This window comes from Artemia sp. Qi Xiang Cuo, chromosome 18 (genome assembly GCF_049724085.1).
Source record: "Artemia sp. Qi Xiang Cuo chromosome 18, ASM4972408v1, whole genome shotgun sequence".
Lineage (NCBI taxonomy): Eukaryota > Metazoa > Arthropoda > Branchiopoda > Anostraca > Artemiidae > Artemia > Artemia sp. Qi Xiang Cuo.
Genome location: NC_142811.1, coordinates 62165287 through 62177561, shown reverse-complemented (window position 1 = coordinate 62177561; position 12275 = coordinate 62165287). Strand labels below are relative to the sequence as shown.

The 12275-nt window shown below is 34.8% G+C and overlaps 1 protein-coding gene across 2 annotated transcripts in view; it reads left to right on the top strand.

The window, feature by feature from the left end:
• The first annotated feature begins 4663 nt into the window (after nucleotides 1–4663).
• Nucleotides 4664–12275, top strand: part of pot (zona pellucida domain protein papillote) — a 117096-nt gene continuing 109484 nt past the window's right edge. Inside the window, exon 1 of one of the 2 annotated variants that reach the window (XM_089104415.1) lies at nucleotides 4664–4720. The gene's annotated coding sequence lies outside the window, so the exon portion shown is untranslated. Of the gene's footprint in view, nucleotides 4831–12275 lie in introns of both variants that reach the window. The other variant, XM_089104414.1, reaches the window with a different exon arrangement.

Sequence of the window (12275 nt, the reverse complement as noted above, 5' to 3'; positions counted from 1 at the left end):
AGAACTTTTTGAGTGTTAACTCGAATTTTTTGCAATGAAATTATAGAAAATACGATCAAAGCACATTTCCCTGATTCAATTGTGTTTCTTCAGTCAGAAAAGCGTAGTTTTGGTTCTATAATGACCCATTTCCATAAAAATAGCTATTAAAAGAAATTTTTGAGTGTTAACTCTAATTTTTTGAAATGAAATTACAGAAAATACGATCAGAGCACATTTCTCTGATTCAAATGTGTTTTTTCGGTCAGAAAAGCGTTGTTTTGGTTATATAATGACCCATTTCCATAAAAATAGCTATTAAAAGAACTTTTTGAGTGTTAACTCGAATTTTTTGCAATGAAATTACAGAAAATACGATCAGAGAACAATTTTCTGAGTCAAATGTGTTTCTTCAGTCAGAAAAGCGTAGTTTTGGTTCTATAATAACCCATTTCCATAAAAATAGCTATTAAAAGAACTTTTTGAGTGTTAACTCGAAATTTTTGCAATGAAAGTACAGAAAATACGATCAGAGCACATTTTTCTGATTCAATTGTGTTTCTTCAGTCAGAAAAGCGTAGTTTTGGTTCTATAATGACCCATTTCCATAAAAATAGCTATTAAAAGAAATATTTGAGTGTTAACTCGAATTTTTTGCAATGAAATTATAGAAAATACGATCAACGCACATTTTCCTGATTCAAATGTGTATCTTCAGTCAGAAAAGCGTAGTTTTGGTTCTATAATGACCCATTTCCATAAAAATAGCTATTAAAAGAACTTTTTGAGTGTTAACTCGAATTTTTTGCAATGAAATTATAGAAAATACGATCAAAACACATTTTTCTGATTCAATTGTGTATTTTCTGTCAGAAAAGCGTAGTTTTGGTTCTATAATGACCCATTTCCATAAAAATAGCTATTAAAAGAACTTTTTGAGTGTTAACTCGAATTTTTTGCAAAGAAATTATAGAAAATACGATCAAAGCACATTTTTCTGATTCAATTGTGTATTTTCGGTCAGAAAAGCGTAGTTTTGGATAAAAAATTAGCCATTTCCATAAAAATAGCTCTTAAATGAAACTTTTTGAGTGTGAACTCCAATTTCATGCAGCAAAATTATAGAAAATACGATCAAGATACATTTGTCTGATTCAATTGTGTATTTTCAGTCAGAAAAACATAGTTTTGGTTCCAAAATGATTCATTTCCACAAAAAATAACTCTTAATGGAGCTTTTACGTGTGAACTCCAATTTTTCCAACAAAATTATAAAAAAATTCGATCAAAACACATTTCTCTGATTCTAATGTCTATCTTCAGTCAGAAAAGCTTAGTTTTGGATCAAAAATGAGACATTTCCCTAAAAATAGGTCTTAATGGGACTGTTTGAATGTGAACTCCAATTTTTGCAAAGAATTTATAGAAAATACAATCAAAACACGTTTCACCGATTCACATGTGTGTATTCGGTCAGAAAAGTGTAGTTTTAGATCAAAAACGAGCCATTTTCACAAAAAATAGCTCTTAGTAGGACTTTTAAGTTTGAACTCAAATTTTTGCAACAAAATTATAGAAAATACGATGAAAACATATTTCTCTGACTCAAATGTGTATCTTCAGTCAGAAAAGCGTAGTTTTGGATAAAAAATAAGCCATTTCCATAAAAATAGCTTTTCATAGACCTTTTTTTAAGCATGAACTCCAATTTTTTGCAACGAAATTACAGAAAATACGATCAAAACACATATAAACACACAAACACACACATACACACACACACATCCTGGAGATAAGGAAACGTGTTAAGAAAACAATTTTTGCTTCATAATATGCAGAATAATCATAGTTAACATATTTTGCATGCAGCCTCGCTATCCTAACCTGCCCCCTAATTTGTAAATATATAGTCCAAATTATATATCCTTCAATGCATTATGCCACCCGTAATTTGTTTTTCCAGTTTATGTTTCGTCAAAGTTGTTTCAGTTTAGCCTATAGTTACACGGGTTGAAACAACTGAGACGCATTCTGAGAATAGATACTAAATAGATTAAATAAAAAAAAAAAAGTTTTTTAAACTGAAAGTAAGGAGCGACATTAAAACTTAAAACGAACAGAAATTATTCTGTATATGAAAGAGACTGTCCCCTCCTCAACGCCTCGCTCTTTACGCTAAAGTTTTTTATTGTTTTAAAAAATAAAGTTGTGAGACAGAGTCAAACTTTAGCGTAAAGAGCGAGGCGTTGAGGAGGGGACAGTCTCTTTCATATACAGAATAATTTCTGTTCGTTTTAGGTTTTAATGTCGCTCCTTACTTTCAGTTTAAAAAACTTGTTTTTTTTATTTAATTTTTGAACGTTTTTGAATAAATGCAGGTTTTGATCTTGGCTCACCGTACATGAATAATTAAAACAAAATTTTCATATTAATTTACTTTTATTTAGTTAAATGGCTTTCTCGAAACCTGTTTAATTTTATTTACGAACGTTTTTATTAGTAATAAATATACGTAACTTACGAATGAACTTACGTAACGAACTTCTATATTCATATATTTTTAATACGTTTAGTAGGGGGTTCGCCCCCTAGTCAATACCTTGCTCTTTAAGCGAAAGTTCAAATTTTGTTCCAATTCTTTAGAAATGACCGCTTAATCATTTACGAACGTTTTTATTAGTAATAAATATACGTAACTTACGAATTAACTTACGTAACGAACTTCTATATTCATATATTTTTAATACGTTTATTAGGGGGTTCGCCCCCTAGTCAATACCTTGCTCTTTAAGCGAAAGTTCAAATTTTGTTCCAATTCTTTAGAAATGACCGCTTAATCACAAAGGCCGTTAATGAGAATAAATAGCTCTTATGAAAGTACTAAAAAATCTTTGGCTTAAAGACCGAGGCATTGACTACGGGTTGAATCCAATTATATATGTAATATTTTCTGTTCATTTAAAGTTTTGACGTTGCTGCTGTTGCAGTTGAAATACTTGTTTTTTTATATTAAATTTCTGATCTTTTTTTTAAATAATGCTGGGAAGTCCGGCGTCCCCTTCATAGCAATATCCCTTCCCCCATGAAAACTTCTTTCATGGAAAGATCCTCCAACGCAACCCCTGACCAACCCCCCCCTCCACACTACCAGGAAAAATCTCCCCTGAAAACGTCTGTGTACTTCCCAATAACCAATACTATATGTTAACATTGGGTAAAGTTCATAACTTTCAGCCCTCCCCCCGGGAACTTCGGGGGATTAAGTCATCTTAAAAGACATACTTACAATATTTTCGAACTTGCTGAACAAAATGGCTATCTCAAAATTTTGATCAGGTGACTTTGGGAAAAAAATGAGCGTGGGAGGGGGCTAGTTGCCCTCCATTTTTTTTGGTCACTTAAAAAGGGCACTAGAACTTTCAATTTCCATTCCAATGAGCCCTTCCACGATATCCTAGGACAACTGGGTCGATACGATCACCCCTGGGAAAAAAAAAACAAAAAAAAACAAATAAACAAGCACCCGTGATCTTTCTTCTGGCAAAAAATGCAAAATTCCACATTTTTGTAGATGGGAGCTTGAAACCTCTACAGTAGGGTTCTCTGATACGCGGAATATGATGGTGTGATTTTCATTCAGGTTCTATAACTTTTAGGGGGTCTTCCCCTCTTTTTTCGAAAATCAGCCAAATTTTCTCAGGCGCCTAACTTTTGATGGGTTGGATTAAACTTGATGAAACTTACATATTTGAAATCAGCATTAAAATGTGATTCTTTTGATCTATCTATTTGTATCAAAATAACGTTTTCTAGAGTTTCGGTTACCATTGAGCCGGGTCGCTCCTTACTTACAGTTTGTTACCCCGAACTGTTTGATATATAATTTGGGCTATATATTTGTATATCAGGGGGTGGGGTGAGGGTAAATTATAGCGGGGCTGGCTGCATAATGTATTAACTGTGATTATTCTGCATATTAGGAAGGAATAATTATTTTATTTAGACAGGGAATATGTAATATGGACTATATATTTACACATTAAGGGGGGAGGGGTAAATTATAGCTTGGCTGCATGCATAATGTGTTAACTACGATTATTCTGCATAATATGGAGTAAGAATTGTTTTCTTCTCTCCAGGTAGCTATCTAGGCAAATATCCAACTCTCTTTTGACTAATCTCCTTTTCTTCTCCCCCCTAAGAAATCCATTCATCTTTTTTCATTTTTTAAAATTCATTCATCTTTTTTAAAAAATTCAACGAACGCTTTTTTTATTTATGCCTAATATGTGCTGCCAAGTTTGAAAAAAAAGAAAAAAATTATGCAAAAACTAATGAAAACATTAATTATTACATCAACTATTAGATTATGAATTAGCTTATTATTTAAATGCAATTATCGTCAGTAATGATTAAGTTAACACTATAATTAATTATATTTACAAGCATTGATTGTTCATTAATTATACTACAAAAATTGGGAAAAGTTTTTGTTTATTTTTTGGTTTGCTGGGTTCATGTCATTAGATGTTTCGATCTTCTATTGAAGGTATCTTCTAGGTTCGATTTAACAACGTTTTCTTAATGACTAACATAAACCCCATGATTTTTACAAGGTTAACCTGGCGGCGCCCAAAAATATTTACCATTTAAAGAAACTAGTCATACTGCCTTGGAGCAGTAACGACGTCAGCCAACCACCAACACTTTTGATGATACTATAGTTACCTGAAGAGAGCAGGTAGAAAATTGAAGGATTTTTTTTAGCATTTGTTATTGTACCGTTTTTTAAAATAGTGAATTTCAAAATTGGATATTAACGGGATATTTCTGGCTGTTTTCATTCACCTGGTAATTATATGTGTTATTGAGTATTATTCTATGACAGACTATGATGAAGGTAGCCTAATATGATTGATAAATAGTAGCCCTACTTATTGATGGATTAGTTGAGGGTGAGGAAAGTTTATAGCACTGATCGGTACTGTTGTATTATCTGTAACACACGCGCTGTATCGTACATTGAACATGCAAAAAAAAACTAGTCAAACAGCTTTCTTCCAATGGACAATTCTTATGCTGTGGATTGCAAACAGTGATTTATCACTTCGTTTACAATATTAAAACTTTGGTTTTGGGGGGTTTAGGGGCAAAAAAAGTACCTTGGTTAGGTTAGGCTATGTATTTAATATATGTTATGCTTTAACCCCCACACCCCTGATGGGCAAATATATAGCCGAAATTTGTTTCTAAACTAGGCTATTATATTTTTATCCTATTATGTTTTATTTCGTTAGCATTAACCAAACTTCACTTCTCGTGTGTGTTACAGGTAATACAACAGAACCCACTGATCTCAGTTATATAACACCCTATCAGGTCCTCACCTATCGTTCTTTGTCCTTTTAGTATATTTACAATTTTTCAATGAGGCACACTTGTGCCTCTATAAAGAGGCGACCCACCACAATGTTAAGCGATTTCAGGTCCTAGAGGTCGCAGAGAGACGGCGGTAATCGCATTTTGTAGCCCAAGCTCAAACTAAGAAACTTGCAAAATTTAATCCTCCTCTGACTTTATCTTCATGGGTTAAACTGGGCCGGAATTTTGGACCCTCCCACCATAGCCCACCTTTAAAGTTGTTCGATTGGGCTTAAATTTAGAAGTTAAGCTTTACTAGGGCCCGGGAACTTATCCTCGAAATTTCAGCTCAATCCGATCACTCCTTCCCTGTTTTCAAAAAACCAAATATAGCCACTTAAAATTCATTTCTTTTTTTTTTCTTAGCCCCACCTAAAGGCCACAGTTGGCAACGGATCCGGTTGAATGAAGACTCATTTTAAGCAGACTTGGACCTGTTAGGGCCTTTTGATATTTTCAGACCGAAAAAATTATCCACCGAATTTATATTTACGAAAAACCTTGTTTTCCTATATTAGCCCATGTTAATTTTTCCGACCACAACCCCCCTTTAACGTTGTCTGATCGGGCTGAAATTTAGACGATAATCTTTCCTGGGGCCTGGGAGCTTATCCTCGAAATTTCAGCTCAATTTGGTCACTCCTTCCCTGTTGTCCAAAAACCAAATCTCAAGTTTTTTGGGAATTTGCTTGCGTCGAAAATAGCTTCCATATACTAAAAAACAATTACTGTTGTGTCTGTATAGTCTAGCGGTTACATTCCAGACTTTCAGGCGGACCACCCGGGTTCGATTCACCATCAGAACAATTTTTTAATACTGAATTCAAACTTTAAAAAGAAACCCAGTTTCTTTTTTAAATTATTTGAAAAAAATTACGTTTTCTAAAGAGTTAAAGAGGCTGAGTTACAAGGAGCAATAATAAGTAATAAACTGTACAAAAACGTGCAGAAATTATTTGAAAAAAACTACGTTTTCTAAAGAGTTAAAGAGTCTGAGTTACAAGGTCGAACCTTAAAACGTACAGGGATTAGGAGGCACAGTTGAGGGCTGCCGCCCCAAACCCCCGCTTTCGCAGCCTTTAAATAAAAAAAAAGTTTTTTAAACTGAAAGTAAGGAGCGACATTAAATCTTAAAACGAACAGAAATTATTCCGTATATGAAAGAGGCTGTGCCATCCTCAACGCCTCGCTCTTTACGCTAAAGTTTTTACTTGTTTAACAACGAGTTGTTGAGAACAGTCAAACTTTAGCGTAAAGAGCGAGGCGTTGAGGATGGCACAGCCTCTTTCATATACGGAATAATTTCTGTTCGTTTTAAGATTTAATGTCACTCCTTACTTTCAGTTTAAAAAACTTTTTTATTTAAAGGCTGCGAAAGCGGGAGTTTGGGGGGCGGCAGCCCCAACTGTGCCTCCTAATCCCTGTACGTTTTAAGGTTCGACCTTGTAACTCAGCCTCTTTAACTCTTTAGAAAACGTAGTTTTTTTCAAATAATTTGTAAGAAGAAGCAAGTTTATCGCCTTTTTTAAAATTTGCAATGCATTTGATGGAACGGTAAAATTCTAGTTTAGCTACTTTTTGCTATCTTGGAAAGGGGCAAGGTAAGGTTAGGAAAATGAAACTTTCAGGAATGGGTGTACAGACAAAGTTGCATTTTCCTAACCTTACCCCTTTCCAAGATAACAAAAAGTACGCATCGCTCTTTACGCTAAAGCTTTTTATGGTTTTAAAAAATAGATTTATGAGAAAGAGTCACACTTTCGCGTAAAGAACGAGGCATTGAAGGGGGGACAGTCCCTTTTACAGAGGGACTAATTTCTGTTCGTTTTAAGTTTTAATGTCGCTCCTTACTTTCAGTAGAACACTTTTTTTTATTTAATTTCTGAACATTTTTAAATAAATGCGGGTTTGGATTTTGGCTCACCGTACATAAATAATTAAAACGAAATTTGCATGTTAATTTTACTTTTTTTTTGCTAAATGGCTTTCTCGAAAGTTGTTTAATTTTATTTACGAATATTTTTATTAATAATAGATATACGTGACTTGTAAACCCATTTAAATAGAAAACTTAAACATTCGTATATTTTTATTACGTATATTAGGGGGGTTCGCCCCCTAGTGAATACATAGCTCTTTACGCTAAAGTTTGAATTTTGTTCCAATTCTTTAAAAATGGCTCCTCAATCACAAAAGCCGTTAATTAGTATAAATAGCTCTTATGAAAGTACTAAAAAACTTTAGTGTAAAGAACGAGGTATTGACTAGGGGGCGAACCCAATCATATACGTAATATTTTCTGTTTGTTTTAGGTCTTGATGTGGCTCCTTACTTTCAATTGAAAAACTCGTTTTTTTTTTAATTTAATTTCCGATAGTTATTTTTTAAATAATGCTGGGAAATCCGGCACCCCCTTCATAGCAATGTCCCTTCCCTCATGAAAACTTCCTCCATGGAAAGATACTCCCATGTAACCCACGACCCACCCCCACTACTAGAAACAATGCCCCCTGAAAACGTCTGTATACTTCCCAATAACAAATACTTTGGGGAAAAAATGATCGTGGGAAGGGGCCTAGTTGCCTTCCATTTTTTGGTCACTTAAAAAAGGCACTAGAACTTTTAATTTCCGTTCGAATGAGCCCTCTTGCGATGTTCTAGGATCACTGGGTCGATACGATCACCCCCTGAGAAAAAAAAACAAAACAAACAAACAAATAAACACGCATCCGTGATCTTTGTTCTGGCACAAAACACAAAATTCCACATTTTTGCAGATTGGAGCTTGAAACCTCAACTGTATGGTTCTCTGATACGCTGAACTGATGGTTTGATTTTCATTAAGGTTCTATGACTTTTAGAGGGTGTTTCCCCCTTTTTTCGAAAATAAGACAAATATTCTCAGGTGCGTAACTTTTGATGGGTAAAACTTGATGAAACTTATACATTTTATAAGTTTCACAAATCTGATTAGCATCAGCATACAAAATCAGCGTTAAACTTCGATGCTTTTGATGTTTCTACTGGTATCGAAATTTCGTTTTTAGAGTTTTGGTTACTATTGAGCCGGGTCGCTCCTTACTTACAATTTGTTCCCACGAACTGTTTGAAAACAGATTTCTATTTTTTTTTCGACTTGATGAAATCGAGTCTCACCTGAATAAAAATAGAATCCTAGATTTCAATTCTTTTTTTAAATAATTTAAAAATATGGATGACAGTTGAAGGAATCAAGAACTGATGATTTTTTTCAAAGTGGCATAATAGATCCAAGAATAATAGAAATAAATGCATCGAATAGATAAAGAAAAATAGAAATAAATGCATCAAAAAGATAATATAAACCAACAGAATGAGCAAAAGTTTGTCCATAACCTATGTCAAAGCTAATGCTGCCAAACAGAGAAAACTGGCCAAGAACAAAAACTCCGTCTAGTGAAAATCTGGCTGGAATTACCCCCGTTTTTTTTCATAAATTTGTTCTATTTTGTCATACATAACGAGTGTGGCCTCACAAATTGTTTGCAGTCAAACTGGAAATGACTCCGAATAACTAAACAAATAAAACAAGTTCTGATTCTGAAGATTATTTTAACTTGATTTTTTTTTTCATCGTAGAAGCCTTCATCTTAAGAGTGTTACGAATTTTGAGTAATTAATAACTCTGACTGTAATAAAATGCCTATGGCCTACACCCACAAAAATTCAATAAGGCTGAAATATTAAAAACTGTGCCTAGGCTATGCAATGCTGCATTGCATAGCCTAGGCACAGTTTTTTATATTTTTCAAATTATTATTTACATTAAATTAATGTAATTAATTAAAATTAATTACATTCAAATTAATTATTGACATTAGTGCAGCATTAATGTCAACATTTAATTTGAATGCAGCCACTTAAATTTGGAAGCATCTTGCAATGAACTAATAATTATCAAACAGTTCGTGGTAACGAACTGTAAGTAAGGAGCGACCCGGCTCAATGGTAACCGAAACTCTAGAAAACGGGTTTTTGATACCAATAGATACATCAAAAGAATCAGATTTCAATGCTGATTTCAAATATATAACTTTCATCAAGTGCTACCCATCAAAAGTTACGCGCCTGGGAAAATTTGGCTGATTTTCAAAAAAAGGGGAAAAGACCCCCTAAAAGTTATAGAACCTTGATGAAAATCACACCATCATATTCAGCGTATCAGAGAACCCTACTGTAGAGGTTTCAAGCTCCTATATACAAAAATGTGGAATTTTGCATTTTTTGCCAGAAGAAAGATCACGGATGCGTGTTTTTTTTCCCCAGGGGTGATCGTATCCACCCAGTGGCCCTTGAACATCGTGAGTGGGCTCATTCGAACGGGCATTAAAAGTTCTAGTGCCCTTTTTAATTGAACAAAAAAATGGAGGACAACTAGGCCCCCTCCCACGCTTATTTTTTTCCCAAAGTCACCCGATCAAAATTTTGAGATAACCATTTTGTTCAGCATGGTCAAAATATGATAAATATGTCTTTTAGGATGACTTAATCCCCTGAAGTCCCCAAGGGGAGGGCTAAAAGTTATGAACTTTACCCAATGTTAATATATAGTATTGGTTATTGGGAAGTATACAGAAGTTTTCAGGAGTTTTTTTTTATGGTAGTGGGAGGGACGGGTGGGTAGGGGGTTATGTTGGAGGATCTGTTCATGAAGGAAGTTTTCAGGGGGGAAGGGAACTTGCCAGGAAGGGGGCGCCGGACTTGCCAGCATTATTTTTTGTTTATTGGGATGTATACAGACATTTTCAGGATGTATTTTTTTCTGGCGGGGGGGGGGGGCTAGAGGAGGGGATTACTCTGGAGAAGAATTCCGTGGAGGAGGTTTCTTTGGGGTAAGGGACATTTCTATGAAGGGGGCGCCGGATTTCCAAGCATTATTTAAAAAACGATCAGAAATTAAATAAAAAAAAAACAAGTTTTTTCAACTGAGAGTAAGAAGCAACATTAGAACTTAAAACGAACAGAAATTATAACGTATGTGAGGGGGTTCTCACCCAACTCCATACCTCGCTCTTTACGCTACAGTTTTTTTTAGTGCTTTCAAAAGAGCTATCTATTCTAATTAAACGGCCTTTGTGATTCAGAATTTTGTGAATCAATTTTTTTTAATTTTAACGTAAACAGCATGGTATTGACTAAAGGGAGAATCCCCCTCATATACGTAATAACATATATGTAATAAAAAAAACAATAAAAAAACAAGCGATACGGCTCAATATTAATCGAAACTTTTAAAAACGGAATTTTGGTGTCAATAAATCTATCAAAAGAGTGTGTTTATAATGCTGATTCTAAATATATAAATTTTATTAAGTTTAGTAGTACTCATCAAAGGCTATGAGCCTGAGAAAATTTACCCGATTTTTTAAAGAGGGGGGAAACATCCCCTACAAGTGAAAGAATTTTAATTGAAATCACACCGTCAGATTCAGCGTATCAGAAAACCCTATTACATAGGTTTCAAGCTCATATCTGCAAAAATGTGCAACTTTGTATTTTTTGCCAGAAGAAAAATATACGAATATAGAAGTTAGTTACGTAAGTTAATTTGTAAAGACATCCATTTAGCAAAAGACAAGTCAAATTTTTATGCAAATTTTGTTTACTTATTCAATGACGGTTAGCCAAAATAAAAGCTGCATTAACTAAAAAACGATCACAAATTAAATAAAAAAAAAAAATTTTTTTAGACTGAAAGTAAGGAGCGACATTAAAAATTAAAACGAACAGAAATTATTCCGTATATGAAAGGGGCTGTCCCCTCCTCAACGCATCGCTCTTTACGCTTAAGTTTGACTCTGTCTCACAACTTTATTTTTTAAAACAATAAAAAACTTTAGCGTAAAGAGCGAGGCGTTGAGGAGGGGACAGCTACTACTACTACTACTACTACTACTAACAGCTCATCGCAGCACCAAGCCGCCTGAGGCCAACACAGCTACGCACGCTCCTCGTCCACCCCAATCTATTCAAAGCCTCCCTTTTTTACACCCGCCCACGAAGTTCCCATTTCCTTTAAATCTTTCTTTATGACGTCCTCCCACCCCAGACGAGGACGACCTGCTTTCCGGTTAGCCCTAGATGGTTGGCCGAAAAGAACAATCTTCGGCAATCTGTCATCCTTTATCCGCACAACATGCCCTAACCACCTCAACCATTCTTTCATTATAGACCTAGAAAGCGGTATTGAACCACATTTTTCGTATAGCCTATTGTTTGAAATACGGTCAGTCAGCCGGGTACCCAGAACAATCCTTAAGCAATTTCTCTGGAAAACATCTAGCAAATCTTCATCCGCTTTTCGGAGCGTCCATGCTTCAGAGCCATATTTGACCACTGTCATCACTGTAGCTTCTAAGATTCTAATCTTGGTTTGCAGACTTATCTTCCTATTCTTCCAGACTTTTTTTAACTGTGAAAAAACACCCTGAGCCTTGGCTATTCTATTTTTAACATCTTCACTGCTCCCACCATCTTTACTAATAATACTACCAAGGTAAGTGAAGCTGCCCACCTGATCAATCTTTTCATTACCCAACGTCACCTTTTCATCTTCACTTATTCCTAGCCTTAGTGACTTAGTCTTCCTAACATTAATTTTCAAACCAATACTAGCACCCTGAACTCGCAAAGCCTCTAAAACTTCATTCATTTTGCTCAAACTTTCATCTAGGATGCTTAAATCATCAGCATAATCCAAGTCCAGGAGACTTTTTCCTCCCCATTTGATTCCGTGGTCTCCCATTGCCTTTCCTGTGCTCCTTAAGACAAAGTCCATCAAAATAATCCATATAAAAGGGGATAGAACACAACCCTGCTTAACTCCTGATTTAATA